This window comes from Vicia villosa, linkage group LG3 (assembly GCF_029867415.1).
Source record: "Vicia villosa cultivar HV-30 ecotype Madison, WI linkage group LG3, Vvil1.0, whole genome shotgun sequence".
NCBI lineage: Eukaryota > Viridiplantae > Streptophyta > Magnoliopsida > Fabales > Fabaceae > Vicia > Vicia villosa.
The window spans coordinates 203,070,499-203,080,152 of NC_081182.1; positions in this window are offsets into that span (position 1 = coordinate 203,070,499).

A 9,654-nucleotide genomic window follows, 5' to 3' on the forward strand; every position below is an offset into this window, starting at 1 on the left:
ACTTTTAGAATTCTATGAACACCTCAGTCTTAAACTTGATAAGTGTTACCCACGTCATTCTTGTGAACTCATCCACAAAAGACAAAAAAATACCTATTTCCTCCAAGTGAAGGTTCTGGAAATGGTCCACACACATCAGAGTGCACTACTCCCAGAGCATGCTTTGCTCTTGGAGCAACTTCTGATACAAATGGCAATCTGGGTTGTTTGCCTTTCATGCATACCTCACATGACTTCTCAGGCTTCACAATCTTTGGAATTCCATATACGAGCTTCTTAGAACTTAGATGCCCCAGACTTCTATAGTTCAAGTGCCCCAACCTCTTGTGCCACAACTTACTATCACCTTCTGAGCCTTCAGCACTCAGACACTCTATTTCAGCTGTTTCTACATTCACCTTGAATGTTCTGTTGCTTCCCTGTTCAGATTGCATAATCAACTTCTGATTGGAATCATACAACTTCAAGAGGTTGTTCTTCATAACAACTGAGAAACCTTTCTCAATGAGCTGGCCCACACTCGTCAGATTGCTTCTGATTCCAGGAACATACCAAACATCTTGGATCAGAACATTCTTCCCATTCTTCACTTTGACTTTGACATTTCCCATTCCTTCTGCATAAAGGTACTTGTCATCAGCACATCTGATCTTTGTCCTCCTTTCAGAGTCAAAGTCTATCAGCCATTGTTTGTTTCCAGTCAAGTGATTTGAACACCCACTGTCCATATACCACCACTCTGACAAACATCTTCCGTCAGACTCTGAAGCCATCAATAGCACAGGTTCATTATCTGAATCACCTCTGGCTATGTTTTCTTCTTTTGATTTCCTTCCTTTGTTTACTAAACAGTCTCTAGCAAAATGGCCAAACTGTTTGCAACAGTAACATTGAACTTTCTTCTTATCCTTTCCCTTCTGATATCTCTTCTCATCAGAAGTTGAGGCTTCCTTCTGGAATTTATCACCACATCTATGCTTCTGGTCCTTCTTGAAAAAAGAAGCCTTCAGAGCTTGCTCAACTTCTCTCTCAGAAGTTCTCTCAGTCAGACGCAACTCTTGTGCTTTTAAACTGCTTTGCAACTCTTCTACTCTCATGGTTTCCAGATCTTTAGAATGTTCAATAGATACAACAATATAATCAAATTGAGAAGTAATTGACCGCAACATATTTTCTATGATTACTTGTTCAGAAAGGGTTTCTCCACAAGCCTTCATCTCATTAGTGATCAAAATCACTCTAGAGATATACTCAGAAACTTTCTCATTATTCTTCATGTTTAGATTCTCATATTGCTTTCTCAGGGATTGAAGCTTCACCTTCTTCACTGATACGTCCCCACCGTAACACCTGACCAATATATCTCACGCCTCCTTTGACGTCATAGCATCAGCAATCTTCTCGAACACATTCACATCCACACACTGATGGATGAAGAACAACGCTTTTTGATCTCTCTTCTTCGTCTCTCTCAGCGCTTCTCTTTGTTCTTCCGTTGCATCCGCTGCAACCGGAACATATCCTCCAGTGACAAGATCTAGAACATCTTGAGCACCAAATAATACACGCATTTGAATCATCAATCTATTCCAGTTTTTGCCATCAAGAACTGGAAGTTTGGTATTCAAGTTGCTTCCACTCATCTTTAAACTTGTGCAGAAAAAATAGATTTCACTCACACTCACACAGTGTTTCCCAACCCACAAACAACCAAGAAAAATGTGATTTAACACAACTTTGTTTACTAGAAACAAAATCAATCACACAGTCACACAAACTCACGTTCACTCGTGTTTCCCTGTGTTTGGAACCGGAGCTCTAGATACCAATTGTTGGTGCACAATGAATAAAGATGATGACAAAGAGAATAACGACGCAAAGATTAATGAGAGAGAATAATATTGTACTGCTTGTGTTCTCTACTATTAATGATAGCTACTACAAGACTATTTATACAAAAGTAAATTGCCACCTCAGCCCTAAAAACTAAACTTAGTGAACAAGTTTAAGGTACATAAAGAAAAGCAGAAACAACTCATGAAGAAAATCTTCTTCAATTTAAAGTGAGTGAGGAAAAAAAACAAAATACTGATGTGAAGTTATTTAGTAGTGTTAAATTGTATCCACTCCCCTTTAGGAACCTTCTCAAGGAAAGAGTTCTAATTGACCAACGTGAGGAAAAATCATCAAGTTCAGACATTTACATAAAGAAAAGAATGTGTGGATACATAAATTATATATAGTAGACTAATAGAAGCAGTGGTGACACAGAACATAATTCTATGATTAAAAAAGTGAGTTAGTGTTTGTTTTATAATATTCTATTTATTGAGGAAAGAAACTAAAAAGAAGTATGTTTGTGACTCACCCAAACAGGAAACTCATGTGATCATATTGCTCCCTCTGGTGTGATCTTCTCTCAACAATGACAAAGGAGATATCTTCTTTCTATCTTTTATTTTGGAGATGTAGGGAGTTATAGCGTTTACATTATAACTTAAGCTTTTAAGAATGTAGAAGATTTTAGACGTATTGTGTTATTGTCCAAATTCCAACTTTCTATGACAAAGTCTGATTAGAAGTTGCATCGTTGCTGTTCCAGTTTTACTAAATGTTTAGTTGAATTTCAGTAAAAGAAAAAGTCCTGCATTGGAATATTGGGTTATGGAAATTATAGAGACAACATTAGTACTTTAACTAGAAACAAAACACAGGTGAACTATGTGAAAAAATATTTACTTATGTTTCATTCTTTATTTAACTAATTTTAATAAAATGGAGGAAGCAAAACTTTTCTAATATATGCTTTTTTTTGTTTTTTTTTCTACTGAAAATATCTCATTCATCAAATTTATCTATAACAGTTTCCTCTAAAGTATATTTTTAATCTCTTTTTTCCCCTAATTTTTAAAAATATTTTTGTGACAATTCAATGAACCAATCCAGTACACGGTTAATACATCAATATCGTGTCAACGACTCAACGCACATGTAACCAAGTCTACATCAGTGCGAACACATGGGTAACACACCAATACCGTGTGAACAACGGGTAATCAGACTAAAATCTATGTGAATGCACATGTAACCAGAGCAAAATTCGTGTGAACGCACGGGTAACACACTAGTACCGTGTGAACGTACGAATAATTATGACAAAATTCGTGTGAACGTACAGATTATTACATTTTTTGTACAATTAAAGAAATTAAAAATAAATATATTTAAAATAATGTATGGATCCAAACACGAGAAAAATGTGTTATTTTTTAATTATTTATGTATCTAATATTTTTATTTTAAAATTATTATTAATTTAAATTACAATAATTTTTTAATATTTTGTATGAGTAATTTAAATATATATTATTGATGTCTTTCTTTTAAAAATTAAAAAATTAATATCATTTTTATTTATTTAAAAGGATATATCTTTCTTTTAAAAATAATAAATTTCTTTGGTCAAAATATTTTGCCTTTCTTATTAATATTTTTAGTTATATTTTAAAAACAAGAGTGTACGTACCTCAACAGTAAATGTATCAACACACGGGGTTATTATACCAATATTCGTGTGAGCGCACGGGTTTTAATATTTTTTGTACAATTAAAGAAAAATGAAAGTAAAACTTATGAGTTATACTAGTGACTTTTCATTTTTTTATTATTTTAAACCAGTCCAAAATTTAATAAATATAACATTAACTTAATTCTTTTATATCATTTTCTTTTTGGACTTTCTAATGATTTTCAACTAATTTTAATTTTGAATATTTATTTGTCTCATTTATTAAATTTTAAAAATCCTTTTATTATTACAATTCTATCAATCATAAAAATATTTTTTTTTTCTATTTTTCACAATAATTTTTTTATTTACAAATTACGTGTTTAATAGTTTTTCTTAACAATAGAAGTTTTTAAAAACTTATACAATTATTTTGCAGTCTATTTTTTTCAATAATATTTTAATATTTTCTAATTTGTTTGAATTCTCATGATGAATTGGTGACATATCCGCGGTCTACACCAGAACCGGTGCGAAAGCACGTGTTTCCCATATATATATATATATATATATATATATATATATATATATATATATATATATATATATATATATATATATATATATATATATATATATATATATATATATATATATATATATATTGATTATTATGAGAAATGAGAACAATGAATCACAACCATTAAATTTTGATTTGTTGATTCTAATGGACTGAATTGGTTTCTCTTTCTATGATCCTTAATATTTCTCATAATAATCAAATGTTCTCACTTGAGTCGTCCCCTATATATATATATATATATATATATATATATATATATATATATATATATATATATATATATATATATATATAAGAAGATTTGGGTCTCTAGATATTGATTTCCTACCCCTGCCCTGCTTCCTCCATGTACCCACTTTTACACAAAAGGTGGTCCTTTTCATACCCTTCCTTAACTGTCTAACTTTTTCTCTACTTCCCAACTATACAGTTTCCTCAAATCTTCTTCAAATGCCAAAATTTCCCAACCTATTGCCTTTACACTGCAACTAGACTTATGGTTTCCCCATCCCTTTTCCCTATGTTACTGCAATGACTGACTCCTTGCCTACGTTACTATGCCAAAAAGAAACAGTCCCATCCCTCTTCTCGCTTACCTCTAAAACTCCTCTCTTTCTACTTTATTAACATTTGAAATTCTCTCTCTCATGTTCATCCCTCATTTTTTCTATCTTTTCTCTCTCTCTCTCTCTCTCTCTCTCTCTCTCCCTCTCTCTCTCTCTCTCTCCAGATTCAAAAGTAAATTTGTCTCTCTCTAAACTCTTTCTTCCAAATTTGTGCCAACGCCGTCGAAGAGTTATGACAGAAAAAGATTTGTACATGTTTATACATTATTGGGTAGGTTTCGCAATGTCGGTATGATGTAAAGGATTTAAATTTGGGATATTTGGGTGTATATGTAAATAGGGTGTGATTAATTTTAATGAGATTTGAAATTTGATTTTTATTTTTGCATATGCAATATTGTTATGAAAAACCTAATTTGGATATACCTTCTCTATTGGATCTTCTCAACAGTCTTAATCTATAGGTGGAGCTACCGCAGCCACCAACACTGAAAGCGGAAAAATATGAACATGAAAGGTATCTCTGTTTTATGCTCCTTACTTTTCGGTTTTAGCTTTCGTGAATTTTCACACTCCTTTGAAGGATTGAAGAAGGAGGAGTTGTTTGTTGTTATGAGCTGATGGAAGTTGTATGTTGTTATGCTGTTGTTTCAAATCGCTTGAATTATGTCGAATATTAAATGACTATGTGTTCGAACATCGATTGCAGGTGCATAATTGCGGTTACAGTTTGGATTCTTGGAGCACGTTCGTGATGGTTGTTGTGTCAATATAATAATGTAGTTTTGATTAGTTCTAACAAATATATCCTACTATTTTTTCTCTAACAGCTGGCCACGTAACTCGAGCTATTGAGAAACAGGTAGATGATTTTCACATATTGTATATGTAGATCTGGGTTTTCCTTTGAACTTTCTTAGTGGCGATGACATATGTGCGTTTTCGTGGGGTGATGGTGGTCAGATCTGAAATACAAATGACGATAGTTATGTCAATAAGATCAAACTTCTCCAAATGAAGTTTTGTTTTTGTTTTATGGTTTTATGCAGGTGTTGGAGATGGTGGTATATTGGTGTCATCAGGATGATGGTCGAGACAGTTGTAAGTTTCCTACAGTTTTATAACACCTTTACTAAACCACTATTTTTTGCAGCTATAACTTTGTTATGCCGTAGTGAAATTTTTATAAATTGCTATTTTATGCGATCTGCTATCACTGCATTTTTTTTCATGACAGTATGACGTATATACCGTTGGTGTCTCGTGCTGGTGATTTGTTTAAGTTTCACGTTGATGCTTTGTTTATGTGTGTTCTGCAGTCTATTATAACTTTGTTTTGTGATGTATGTTAAGCAAGAAAATGGGAGGATGATAGGAATGGATCGGACCCCACAAGTGATGATGGGGATGTGTTAGTTAACAAAGATAATTTGGGGCCTAAACAATGGAGGGTATATGTGAGAAAGAATAAGAAAGGCTCAGTTAATTAGTATTCCCATATAAATAGGAGTTAGTTTAGATTTCTCATATAAATAGGAGTAAGTTTAGATTTCCCATATAAATAGGAGTTAGTTTAGATTTCCCATATAAATAGGAGTGTATGGAGCAGTAGCTAGGTATCTTATTATTATTATTTTGTTTTTCATATTAGGGTTTGGGCAGTGAGAGAATTATTTTCTCTGACTGAGGAGCATTTGCTCTGGATTTCTTTTCTGTTTTCATATTCATTAATAAAATAATTTTCTCCATTCTATTCTACTTTTCCTCTGTTCTATCTATTGGTCCGACCTGCTGTGTTCATGCAAACTAGAATGGCAGAGAGAATTACTGCAGTTGAGGAACGCTTGGGACATGTGGAAACCAATATTGAGGAATTGTGTACTTTCCTTGCTGCAGAAATTCAGCGGGTGATAGGGAATTGTGGATCACCTCAAACAAGCGGTGAAACGGTTACCTCACCGTTGGATGAGTTTCGTTTGTCCGCAAAGAAGGTGGAGCTGCCAGCTTTTACCGGCGACGGTCCGGTGGCATGGATCACTCGTGCTGAGACATACTTTGAAGTACAACGAATCTCTCGGGATGTTCGTATTCAGTTGACAAAGTTGAGCATGGAAGGCCCTACTATCCATTGGTTTAACCTATGGCATGATTCAACAGAGGAATTGTCATGGGAGAACCTCTTGAAGCAATGATGGCGAGGTTTGGAGGAGGTCGTTTGGAGAACCCGTTTGAAGAACTCAAGGATTTGAAGCAATCTGAGACGGTGGAGGATTACATCGCCGAATTTGAATTGTGTTCCTCCCAGTGTGGAAGGTTACCAGAACAATAATTTCTGGGCTATTTTATTGGTGGTTTACGTCACGATATCCGTTCTCGGGTAAGAACATTCAAGCCGCACAACCGGTATGTAGCGATGCAATTGGCACGTGATGTGGAACGTGAATTTGCTGAAAGTTCAGGTCATGGATCTGGTTCACGTTACAAACCGGGTCATGGCTCTTGGACAAAATCTCAAAAACCTAATTGGGCTTTTCGCGAAGGGGAAGGAAAGGGGTCTGCAATTCAGACCCAGACTAATAACTATTTGGGCAAAACGCGTACTGGTTCGGGTTCTGGATCTCAAACCGGGTCAACACGACCTACTAATTCTACATCATCTTCTCACCCAAAATTAGGGGACAATTTGCGCCGTCATTCTCGTGGTGTTCTCCATCTACCAAGTGCAGAAGTTAATGAACGTCGTGCAAAAGGGCTCTGTTTTCGCTGCAACAAACAATGGGATCCTCTCCATCGATGTGCAACAAAACAGTTACGATTGATTATCTTGGGAGATGATGAAATTATGAACGATGAAGGAGAGATTGTCGTGTTAGAGGCTGACTCAGAAGAAGAGCTCACACAAGAGGAATTAGAATGTAAAACCATAGGACTGTTTGGTGTATCCACTAATCCAAACCAAGCTCGGACGATGAAATTGGAGGGATGTTTACAAGGTGCATCTATTTTGGTTCTTATTGATAGTGGAGCCATGCATAATTTCATATCCTCTAAGGTGGTAGAAACCCTCGGATTGCCTATGGTGCCTTCTAATCCCTTGGGTGTTAAGTTAGGAGATGGTCATCGTGTCTTAACTAGGGGTAGATGCAATGGAATTAAGTTGAACGTGGGAGCGGTGCAGATTTGTTTTTATGCTTATGTGCTAGAGTTAGGAGGTGTGGATTTGATTTTGGGAGTTGTGTGGCTGGAAACATTGGGAAAGGTGACCATGGATAGGAAAGATATGTCTATGGTGTTCAACCATAAGGGCAGTGTAACACCCCTTTTATACCCCAAAATATTTAACATATAATCAGAGAATAACATGCATATGATTCAAAAGGGCGTCACATCGATGCTTTTAGAAGAACTAAAACTTTAAAAAAAAACTGACAGCATTTGTCTACACAGCAAAATACTCCTGGTCATTTTAATAACACTCAATATAAAATCACAATTTAACCTGGATATGCATTCACAGCGGAAAGTCTGATACTCATGTGATTCATAATGATTCATGTCCCATACCATGATCATACATCCACCAATAGTCTCAATTCAACATAAAGTATAATCAAAAAGTTTGGCTTATGAGCCCCTCAAAATGACAGGTAACCAATAAATAAGTTCACAAGTCATAGCATAATACATACGCAAATATAACATGAGTTCAATACACCTAATCTACCCAGTGTTACATGACCAGAGCATCGACTCACTACCTAGTCTCCGATAACCAAGGAAGAACCTCCGGCTAAGTCCCGCACGAGCTACTAAACTCCAGAACCTGCATGTCGCCAAACGAGGCAACATTAAAACAGAAGGGTGAGAATACGAACCATTATGAAGAAAGTATAACATAACATAATGGTTAAATCAACACTTCAAGTAATTAGTCATACTATGTAAAACAAAATAGATAATAGTAATCAACACATATTTCACATGTTATCGAGTATAGAACAAGTTTAAATAGTATAATATTTCAATTCTACTATTATATCCTCAATTAAGTATACAGTCATAGTTATCACATATTCACACATTTTGTCCAATATGTATTCAAACTTCACTCGTTTCAACTATCAAACTCATACACATATCACAACTACATCAACTTCACATACTCAATTATCGCATAATTTTAATGTGACTCAATGCAAGATGTGTGACGCTATGCATGTGGTACCAAATTGTGAACCCAAGGTTTCACCGCTTTCCGATTCAATATCTAGAATCCAAGCCACGCTTCCGATCCGGACAAGACCAAAGCCCACCAAACATAAACATATAGTTTACCGCTTCCGATTCACTCTAGAATCTAAGCCTCGCTTTTGTTTCAAAGCAAACCATCTTTGTTTCAAGGCACACCATGATATGAATGTATGTACAATGTCGGCAAACATATGCAATTAAGATCATCTCTACCATCTTAACATTAGCATATCATACTAATCCAACTCGATGAATTATCTTTCAATTGTACACAACATTCACAATACATACACATAATTAAATTAATGCAAGGCAACTAACCACATAGGATCAACATCGAATCGACATCATTAGCATATGCACATATCATTTTCAATATACATATTCAAGTCACAACGCATTTATGAACAATTACTCAATTTACCGTAACTCACTGACAAAACGGATAATCAATGCAAATTCCAAGTATATCCAATCAAATAGATTCAAGTAATTAATACTACTATTGATTATCAATGAACATCACTCTATATTTATCTTATTCCATATCCAATTGATTACTAACAGTAGCTTAAGAAAAGAGTGAAATAGGACATAGATATATCTCTCTCTCTCTCTATATATATATATATATATATATATATATATATATATATATATATATATATATATATATATATATATATATATATGAATCCGAAATTAGAACATACAGCATCCAAGAAGTAGAAAAATAAAAGGGTATA